Source organism: Stegodyphus dumicola, chromosome 9 (assembly GCF_044657685.1).
Source record: "Stegodyphus dumicola isolate Sdum_Otavi_A_Nest chromosome 9, ASM4465768v1".
NCBI lineage: Eukaryota > Metazoa > Arthropoda > Arachnida > Araneae > Eresidae > Stegodyphus > Stegodyphus dumicola.
Window position 1 is genome coordinate 118,928,839 of NC_140776.1, and position 12,186 is coordinate 118,941,024.

Genomic DNA, 12,186 nt, shown 5'->3' on the forward strand with positions numbered 1-12,186 from the left:
TCTCACGTGAGATTACTGAAGGATTGGCAGGGGGAATCGACAAAGTTGTTGAATTACTTGTTGCACAGAATTTAAGAAGTATTGAAGATAATTTTATACATTCGAAAACGGATGTTTTATTGGACATTAAACGGGGCATCGATGAGATTAAAAGTACTCTTCGGGAAAATCGACATAAACAAGAGAATAAAAAGAATAGATTTATGGATAATAAGAATTGGAAAGAAAATGAATTAGTTGTTAGACCAGCGATGCCTGGAATTGATGTCTATGATGAATTAATTGTGAATGTAAAACCTGATGATATGGATGCACAGATTATGAGTTCTTTTGTTAAAAGAAACGGTGATTTAGTTATGAGATTTAAAGAGAGTAAACAAGTTGATATGGTTCAAAATGTTATTGATTCTAAAGAAAATTTAAAAGATAAGTTGTATACACAGAAAAAAAGATTTATACAGCCAAAACTTATTGTATATAATGTGTGCAACTATGTAGAAGATGATGAAATTGCTGATAAAATGAGGAGTGAGTGTGGTTGTTCTGGCGACTGTGTGCGTCCATTATTTAGGATAAAATGTAAAGAATCAAGTGAAGTTACTCATAGAGTTTTTCGTGTGGATCCCCAGTGTCAATGCTCAATTTTAGAGGATAACAGAGTTCGTGTTGGATGGAAGGCCTATGTAGCAAAACTTTATCTTAGGCCAAAGAGATGTTTACGTTGCTTCAAATTTGGACACACCACTAAACATTGTAAAAATGATGTTACTTGTATCAAGTGTTCAGAATCTCATGTAGTTAGAAATTGTATTAAAGAAAAGGAAATATGTGCTAACTGTAAGGATTCGAATTTGAAATATGGTACTCGTTTTGATGTGAATCATCATGTTTTGGCAAAGGATTGTGAACTTTATAAGCGTGAGATTAAATTTATTTCTGAACATTTGCGTATATTGGAATAGTATTGTTTTGGATTTTAATTAATTATAACTGCGATTGGGCTGTTTTTTTCAGTGCTTGTCATTATTTTAACTGCTTTATCTGTTTTTATGGCATGTAATTTTATATTTGTAATTGTTTTATTTTTTATTATTCCCTTGGATATTAAAATATTAAATATTAATCTGAATCACTGTGCGGTGGCAGCTTGCCAGCTGGCCGCGGTTGAAAATATTTTAGGTAAAAATTTTGATTTGATTACAGTGCAAGAGCCTTATTTTATAAATGATAAGATGCCATATTTAAATAAAGGGTGGAGAGCGGTATATGATGAAAAAGGCAGATCAGCCATTATTGTCACAAATGATGAAAGTGAATTTATTGTCGATTGTAAAATGAATGAAATTATAGCCATTTCTTTAAGGATGGATCAATTTGTTTTAGGAATTGTGTCCGTTTATTTCTCCCCTGCAGAAAATTTACATTTACATTTAACAAGGTTGGAACAGGTTTTGGAAATGTATAAGTATTTTATTATTATTGGTGATTTTAATTCCAAAAATTTTAACTGGGGGGCAAGAATAGTTGATAATCGGGGATCTTTAACTATGGATTTTATAATACAGAATGATTTGATTTTATTTAATCAAATGGACTCTTTACCAACTTTTGTATCTGCTGTCGGGGAGGGTTGGACAGATTTAATCCTAGGTTCTTCCTCATTATCGACATTTAATACCGAACTGAAGATTTATAAAGAGGAAAGTTTAAGCGATCACCGGTATGTGTCTTTTGAAATCTGTGATGTCCAGCCAATATATTATAAAAATATTGTGTTCACAAAGAATATTTATAGACTGAATAAATTTTGCAGAAAACTAAAACCAAATATAGATCAGATGAGAAAAAGATTGGATGGAATTTATGATCCTATTATCCTTGATGAATTTGTTGAGGAATTTGAAAACTTAATAGTAAAGAATGCTAAGAAACATCTAATTTTACGTAAAAGGAAAGTAGAGATGACATATTGGTGGAACGCTGATTTACAGAGATGTAAACGAAGAATAAGGGCTTTAAGAAAACATTATCAAGTTAGACAAATTGATGAAGACACTCGAAGAGAAAGAAAAATATTATATAAAAAGGAAATGGCTCTCTATCGAAAAAAGATTAAAAAGACAAAATATGAATATAAGATGAAGCATTTTTTGGATAATAAAGACTACTATGATTGCTACTTTCGATCGGCAACACGTAAATCTAGACCTTCCCACGTGATTATAAGGAAAGATGAGCAGAGTACTGATGAATTTTCTGATGTTATTAGGGATTATTTTATGGAAAACTTTGATTGTGGAAATCCTGAGGATGGTATTGTTAAAAATGAACTTTTAACATCTCCAAACTGTGGTGCTGATGATGTTTTATTTTCTATAGATGAGATTCGTTATGTTGTGGGAAAATTGAGAAATAAAAGTGCTCCTGGAATTGACCGTATACATGCTGTTATGGTTAAATGTTTATTTAAAAATTTTGAGAAATTTTTCATTCTACTTTATAATAAATGTTTTAGTTTGTCGATTTTTCCGGGAGTGTGGAAGATCTCAAGAGTAATATTCATTCCAAAGGGTGACCAGGCAGTTAGACCTATTTGTTTATTGAAATTCTTTGGAAAAGTTCTGGACAAATTGCTTACCAATAGGTTATATCATTTTTTCTTGGAGAATAATTTTATTTCAAATAGACAGTTCGGTTTTGTTTCGGGAAGGTCAACAAATGATGCACTTTATGATTTAACAAACACTATAGTTCAAAAGAAGAAAGATTTTCATGTGATAATTGTTTCTTTCGACGTTTCAAAGGCTTTTGATTCTGTTATATGGAATTCATTGCTCTCCACCCTTGAGAATTTTAAAATACCTAAAAATATTTTTGCAATTTTGTGTAATTATTTTAATAACAGAAAGGTTGTATTTTCTTATGATGCTGATTTTAAAATTTTTAAAAATGTGTATAAAGGATGCCCTCAGGGCTCGCCTAGTGCTCCGCTACTCTGGAGCGCCGTTATTTTTAAGTTATTAAATGTTTCTCTTCCTGAATACGTAAATGTGATCTGCTATGCAGACGATATTTTATATGTAATATATGATGTATCTTTAGAAAAATTAGAACAGCGTTTTCAACTGGTGAGTGATATTCTAAAGAACTGGGCCGAGGATGAGAAGTTGATTTTTAATTTGCGAAAGACTTCATATATGTTTTTCCCTAGGGCCGGCAAAAATACTAGACCACCCAGGCTAAGATTTTATGGTACCCTGTTGAAAAGAGTAGATCACATGAAATATTTGGGTGTAATTATAGATGATAAATTAAATTTCGAACTTCATTTTAAAGAAATTCAGAAGAAATCTGATGCAATTTTATTATTTTATAAAAGAAATTTTCCAAAAAAAGTATTGATTACTAAAAGAAATATACTCAGAATGATTTATAATGCTGTTATCATACCTATAATAATGTATGGAATAGGTAGTTGGGGCTCTAGGGCGGCGGAACTCCAAAGAATAAGGAATAAGTTAATAACAATTCAGCGGCCCTGGCTTCTGTCACTGACTAGGTGTTTCAAAACTACTCCATCTGAAATTCTCTGCATCTTGGCCGGCACACCGCCTCTTTCTATATTTTATAGGTATTATTACGATAAATTTTTATTATCTACTAATAAGATTGATTTTATTCATTATGAGGAATTTTTTGCTTGTTGTACTGCTTTTTATAACTTGGATCCATATTGTATACACCCTGCTAAAAGAGTTATTATTGATTATGAATTTCATTTTGTTGAATTTGGTGAAATTGACATTTTTACAGATGGTTCTGGAATCGATGGTAAGATAGGTTTTTCTTATGTTGTATATTACTATGGTACTGAAATTTACAATGATAAAATTAAATTGGAAAATTTTAATTCAGTGTTCCAGGCAGAATTGGCAGCTATTTTTTATGCTTTGAGATGGATAAGGGATAACTTATTTATACATTATAAAATATCAATTTATAGTGATTGTCTGTCTGGTCTCCAGGCCTTAAAAAATTACGAATGTAAAAACTCATTAGTTGTTGATATTAAATGTCTCTATGAAGAAATCACCAAAATTCATGTTGTGAAATTTAAATGGGTTAAGTCCCATGTTGGGATTTTGGGTAACGAAAGGGCCGATGTGTTGGCCAAGGAGGCAGTTATGGGCGAATCCGGGGAGTGTTCCATTGTCCAACCATCTAGAAGAATTCTTGTAAATAAAATAAAACAATTTTATATTGATATGTGGAAAAAGGATTGGAATGAGTCTGATAGAAAAAAGGATTACAGTTATAGTTTGATCCCTACATATAATAAATGTATTTCATGCTGCCTGGATCTTAATCAAATTATCACAGGACATGGACGCTTCCCGGAGTACCTAAAGAGATTCGGTCTACAAGAAAATGAGTTATGTTATAATTGTGGAGTTACGGGTTCAGTTAAACATTTTGTAAATGAATGTGATTTAACTTATGATATAAGACAAAAGTTTGGACATATTAATACATTTACTGGAAAAAACACTGAATTTGAATTTGCTAGGGAATTAATGAATTTTATTAATAATAATCGTGTTAATGTCGGAATTTTGATTTAACATGTGTTTAGTGATTTTATGATAGAGCATGGTCTGTGTCTTGTGTTTTGTCCTTTTGTTTGGTTAGTTTCTAACTATTGTATTTATTTTAATTATTATTGTGCCGTTAAGGTCCATTAAGGTTATATCCTAATGGGCGTATTTTATTATGTGGTTTTTAACTTGGCGCCCCCCTGGAAAAGTCATAAAATCAAATCGATTAGGTGGATGGGGGGCTGCGCCTCTTTCTAAACCTGTATGTTTAATGATAATTTTCCGATGCAGTGACAGGTTTTTCCTTGCGCTGCTATAATTTCTGTGTTTTTGTTTTTAAATAATCGTAACCTATAAAAATTCTTTTTGAAAAATGTCTCACTCATAAAATTACCTTCTGCTCCTGTATCGATGAGGGCTTCTACTGGTACATCGCCAACCAGGACTTGTATAATTGGTAGATGTGAGTTATTTACGATGACCGTATTTAAGTGTCTTTTTGAGGGTTTTTTTAAAACTTCCGTGGTCTGGTCCCTCGCTTTCACGGGCCCCTCTACTCGTTTAAAGCTTTCCTTTCAACTTCTGCCTTCTGGGTACGCGGAAATCCCCATCCACCTAATCGATTTGATTTTATGACTTTTCCAGGGGGGCGCCAAGTTAAAAACCACATAATAAAATACGCCCATTAGGATATAACCTTAATGGACCTTAACGGCACAATAATAATTAAAATAAATACAATAGTTAGAAACTAACCAAACAAAAGGACAAAACACAAGACACAGACCATGCTCTATCATAAAATCACTAAACACATGTTAAATCAAAATTCCGACATTAACACGATTATTATTAATAAAATTCATTAATTCCCTAGCAAATTCAAATTCAGTGTTTTTTCCAGTAAATGTATTAATATGTCCAAACTTTTGTCTTATATCATAAGTTAAATCACATTCATTTACAAAATGTTTAACTGAACCCGTAACTCCACAATTATAACATAACTCATTTTCTTGTAGACCGAATCTCTTTAGGTACTCCGGGAAGCGTCCATGTTTTCAAATTTGTTGACGTTTGTTTTCAAATTTCCTTTTTGGGCCTTGACCTTCGAGGTTCGATGAGTTAGCTTGATAGCTCTTTCTCCCATAAGAGCGGTTTGCATTTCTGGTCTGCTCATTTGAAGATTGCCTTCGGATACTTTGAGCATACGATGCCCCCTCTAGCTTTTTCCGCTATTCTGCGATTTTGAAACTTCACCGCCAATTCGAAGAGCTCCTGCAATGTGCTTGGGTTTCTTCCCATACAGCATAACCGTCAGCTTAATTTTTCGCAGAATAAAGTCCGTCAACTCTTCTATATCCCGTTGATAGAAACTATATAGTTCGGCTTCTAGCCTTGCTCGATCTTTCACTATGGGGAAGGCCTTTAATAACGATTTTTTGAAATTTTCAAATGTATATGTCTGGCCTCCAAATTCCCCTAATAAAAATTTGCCTATATTCTTCCACCATAGCGCGGCCTGTCCTCTTAGTGCAGATGTGGCGATGACAACTTTTTGTCTTTCAGGCACAGAGTAGAGTTGAAAGTGATTGTCGGGGCTTTCTAGAAATATCGCCACCGAATTTTTTTCCGTCGAAATTGACGTTTGGCTTGATTGACGCTCTCAAAGTCTGGACCAGGTATCCAAATCCTTCCAACTGGCTTGCCATTTCTTGTTGTTGTCCAGTAACGTTCATCCAATTTTCGGCCATTTCAGTTCGACAAGTGTTCGGGCGCCAATGTAAAGTTGCGCGCCTCCAACCTGCACGCGACAAAGTGGTGACTGCTGAAACAGGAAATTAGACAGAGTCTTGAGAAGGGTTTAAGTCCCTTTTTATTCAACTTTAGAAATTACAAATGCATGCTCTTGACGCTCACAAACTACGCCGACCCGGCGGTAAAATAAAAATAAGAAACTAAAAAGAGATAATAACAAGAGACTAACTACAAGGCTCTCTAAACGTAACTAACCTCACCGCGTTCTAAAGTACTGCTGATAATTCAGCAAACTCTGAATATTACGTTGAAAGATTAACAATCTGCTGAGGCAAGCACACAGGCCTAAACGCGTGGTTCTTCGATTTCTAACTAGCCACCTCCACGCTCGTGCAGCAAGAAACACACTTTCGAACTCGTTTCCCTTCTATTTAACTCAGATTACTTCCGCTGATAATTTGATTCCTTGCGCGTTCTACTAAAATTTACATACTCTGGCATTGGCAGTTCCAGGGGAAAGTAAGGCTTGACAGGAAAGATAGTTTAAACTTAAAATAAATGTTAGTTAAAATAAATATAAACCCTACAAAGCAAATAAAGGATTACACGAATAGCACTTGTAAGCCACCCGTGTGTCCGGACCCTCTCTCTTCTGTCATTTTATAGCAATATCGTAAATAAATTATATAAATACTGTATTGTATTTCATTAATTTGGTTTGGCAGGCGGGGTGTAATTTGCCCACCCTTGTTTTAGGGCATGGGTGTCTAAACTATCACCGTTTGAGGGCCGCATTGCAAAGAAAAAAAATTGGCGGGACCGCATTGCAGATTAATTCTTTTTATTATTAATATTTTATTTGAATTAGATATGTAGATGTACCTATTTTTTTATTAATTTCTAAAAGCTTCGTTTTACTTAGTTTAGATTTCATAAAGATGGAAAAAATTCAAATTAATGATATGGATGAATTTGCTTTTGTTGAACAAGTAAATAGATATCGATTTCAATAGACGAGGTGGAAATTCTTAACGCATTTTCAAGATGTTTGTCAGTGAACGTTGTCCTATTTTTGTTTTTTCTATGCTTCATTGTTGAAAAACATTGTTTACAAATATAGGTACTGCCAAAAGCTGAAGACATTAATAAAGCCTGATTGTGAAAATTAGGATATTTATTGCGGGAGAGGTAATATTTATAAAACTCCAGTAAAGAAACCTATTCATTTTTTTCAGTTGAATATCAATTTGCAGTTCTATACATTCCATTTGAAGACTTGAAGGTAATTTACATTCCAAAGTAAATGGAGTAGAAAATATGTTGAAATATTCTTTATATTTTAGAAAATTTTGAAATCTACTGTCAAACTCTTGAATCAAATCAAAATTTAATGCAGTATATTTTACATATATTGTGCAACTCACAGGTTTATGTGCAGCCAAAGTACTGAAAAGTGACAAATCTTTTACTTTTATTTGATTGTTCCAAAACATTAATTTTCTTTCAAACGCTGTTTTTGTTTGAAACACATTATTAATAAGTTGATTTTTTTCTTGAAATCTCAAATTTAAATCTCTCAAATGTTATGTTAAGTCTACTAAAAAAGCTAAATCTGAAACTTGAGCTTCATTTTCAAATTCACTCACAGGTTTTCCTTTTGTTTCCATAAATATTTTTATTTCAGTTCTTAAATCGTAAAATCTTTTGAGCATTTCCCCTTTCTGAGCCATCTCACTTCTGTATAATAAATAGCATCTGCAAATTCAGTGCCCAGTGCTGCACTTAAATTCAGTGCTTAGCTGCACTTAAACAACATTTAAATTGTTGATAACTCCACAAATATTGCATGCAGATTTACGTTAAAGCATAAAAACCTTAACCGGAAGCATATTTTACAAGTGCACATCTGTGTAGCCACCGAGAGAGTGGCTTCTAGGATGAACCAATGAGCATCCAGTAATATTTCTGTCATGTCACATGACCTTTCGCGAGCTTTAAGCGAGATGGTTGAAAATATTCTGCCACGCAATTTTCTGTACAAAATAATTAAAGCATCGTCGATTGCTTCTGAAACTTTTCTTTGCGAAGTCAATTATAGGAAATTATGAGGATTTCACTACTTGGTTGAAATAAATACAACACGTGCTAGATACTTTGCAAAAATATCGATGTGGAATACTACTTAATAAGTGGTAAATAAGATGAAGAAAGAAATATGTGATAAACATCTGAGCCCAGATGCAATCTTTATATAAAACTATGCGAATGAGAAAAACATTTACACCAATTATATATATAAATAGAAGTCAGTACTTTTTATTGCAGTCTATATGAAAAAGACGTTCTATAATAATAACCAACGCAGAATTTTATTTAAAGTGAACTTTACTAATTTGCATTCGTATACATTTATTGTGTTAAATTTCGCATTTAATAACTGGTCAATCTTAAATGTACTGTCTACACAGGAAATACTCATCAAACAGAGTGAATTTATCGTATTTACAACGAGTATATTCAATTTATTCACATATAATTTTTAATGTTAGCAATAGATATAATCAGATCATATGTATTCTGAATCTTACATTTTAAAAATCAAAAGAATACAAGCACTTAAATTAGAAAACACTAGATTCATTGTAACACTTTCAGTCATTCTCAGCTCAATTAAAAAAATACACACTTGAATTCTCTTAATCCACATAATATGCCGTGAACATCAATCCTAATATTAATGCGTGATAAAAATCGCGAAAGTGAAATGTCAGCGATTAATCAATCCTAAGAAAATGAAAGCACTACGAGATTTTCTACTATTACGCCGTATATTCATAACTGCCAAACAAATGAAAATCAAAACGTAAACAACATACGCTCACATGCCCGAAGATTTAGCGTCATAAGAGCAACTGGTTCATTTTCGAAAACTTTCCCTCAATGGCTTCGCTGATGTGCACTTGTGAAATATGCTAACCGGAAGATAAGAATAACATAATTCAATCATTTTTAAAGCAAAAAAATGCACAACTTACAAACATATAGGAATAAAGAAACTGAGCTCAATATGCTGAGTTACGGAGTAGATATATGTATATATATATATATATATTAACATACTCTGTGTGCGGCCGGTTGCAACCAAAATACGAGGTGTTCATCTACATGTTATAGCAGTCCTACATACAAAATTTCAACGTTCTGAGGCTACTCGTTTTTGAGCTATGCGAAATACGCACGTACGTACGCACAAGACGCCACGAAATATTCTCTTCAGAATTCATTTAAAATCAGTTTTATAATTTTGTTGGGGAAAAGAGTCCTTTATTCTGTCCTTACTTGCGGATGTCAAGCAAAAACGTCATTAAATTGCATTGAATAGCGGTCAAAATCGATATTTTCGTTGAAATATGATACCCGAAATTTTTCGCGATTACAATACTTCTTTTTACTTCGTACAAGGAAGTAATAAAATCGAATAGATGCACTTAAAATTCAAAACGTAAATTCAAGTGTGTGGTAAAATATACCACATGGAAGGGTTTTAGGATGTACTTAAATATTTCACAAGTTGTGAACCTTTTTGAATTGCAAAGTATGAATTGAACTACATGCTAACTAGTTTGTATAGCTAATAATATCGCTTTTACTTACTTATTACTTAAAAACCTAAAATTCTGGTTTCGCAAGTGAGAAAGACAGTTCCCGGGAAGAATGAAAGAATAAACCTGTATCGCCATCTAGCTGTAAAACAAGACGAGAAAATAAATATTATATTCTTAGCCTCCACGGAGAAAATTGGGATCCGTATGGAAAATAAGAGAAATAAACTCACGCACGCTATTTTCATGTGACCCATAATACGAGACGGATTTCGCATCCCGTGGAAATAGCGGGAGCTTTATGCGAAGGGTTTTAGTCCACCATGACATATTAACAAGCTTTTAATTAAATTTTTGTTTTAAAATAAATGTCAGTGAATTGATTATATATGAATCACGTTAAAAACGTTAATTTTTTTAATAAAAATACTTTCCTAATTTGTGTTTGGGTCGCATTTTAAAGCCTTTTGGGCCGCACTTTAGACACCCATGTTCTAGGGGGAAGTTAATACTGAGAGAAATAAAATCTTACATAATATTAATTTACGAAAGAAACTGACTTCATCTATTTTGCAAAACATTTCGTGATTTTTTTTTTCAAAAATTAAGTTTGGCCTTGGAAAGAGGCTAGAACATGAACCCCACTTTTATTTCTTAACCCCGCCTATTAGGGTGAATTTTAAATTGTAATAGGTTTTCAAGTGAAATATAATCCAATACAATGAATTATTATTGCATCCCTAACCACCGATTTTTCTGCATCGTGTTGTGGTACATAACTTTGCAAATTGCCCAATGCTCAATGATAATCTCCTATTATATTTTATTTAACAATACTGCGTTGCCTTTTTGAGGCGAAGCGGTGGTGTTGGATACTAATGTTAGATTACTATTTGCATTGAAGTTAGGTAGTTGTTAAAATGCTGTGCGTTGCCAATGCGTTCGTGGTATAACTAGTTGTAATTAAAGTTTATCGCCAAACAACGTACATAATAAAGTTAGGGAAAAACAAGGAAGATATACACATTATTTTAGTGCGGGTAGAAATCATCATCCAAATCTATGATTTTCAAAGTCCAGAAAATAATGGACGCGAGTTCAAAAGCAGATCAATTACATTTCGGAGTTCCTCTGCAGAATGGAAGATAGCACCAGCAAGATGCAGCTGCAGGTGTGTAAAAAAGGTAGAAGTTCCAAGAAGCAATGTCGCTGCCATATGGTGGGTGCGGCAAAAGATCCCATTCGAGAACATACGGTGAATGCAGATACGTATGGTCTTGCATTATCTTGATGGAACATTACCTTTTTGCCCTGGAACTCAGGTCAACGTTTTCCCTTGACAACAGCGTCAACACGGACTAGCATCTGGCTGTGCACCTTACTACCCTGGGTTTTACCATTTCCCAGAAAATCTTTGTGGACAACAAAGCATGTCCCAGCAAATACAAATCATGATCTATTTGTTAGCCAAATTGCGCTCTGCGACGCTTCCGACGGGGTCAAGGGTGCAGATCAACTTCCTCTTCGGCCTGCATTATTGAAGTAAATCCACTTTTTATTACAAGTGACGAAGTCGCAATAACGAGAGCCGAGTTGCAGTCCAAGATTTTATATTTCTACCCAAACTGGATGAGACTATCCAATTATTCCACACTGTGGGCAAAAACTAAAAGTACTCAAATAGGGTATCATCTTATGACTCATAATATGAGAGGGCAACACATAACCTAAGATCTGAATGATAATAAATCATAATCTAAGAATTCAGTTTAAATCCTCGCAAAAGAACTAACTCCAAAAAAATTTAGAAATGTTTAAAAATAAAAATGTAAACGGCAAGGAAATTCTCTCGATTAGTTTCAAATGTACCAACTCATCTAACTGATGATCGACTATTCATATTGCGACTCTCAGTTACATGTACTTTAGCTAGCATCTCACGCATCCATGCTCATTTTCAGTCGACGAAGTTCCTCGATGTGATAAACTGCTCCAGCACCTACGCATAATTTTTAACCATTTAACTGATGTTTTACCGTGAATTAATTCAGCTCTTACGAATATCTTCCTCGTATGACTTGCCACCTCTTCAATTTCGCCTGCGGGCGCAATGCTACGGCACACTAACTGAATTTAAATTTAAAAAAGTCAGCGGCCTCCGGCCTTACTTGAACTATAGGCTAAAACTCTTATGTAGTTGTAACCTAGAACATAAAAGGTACTATTTTCAT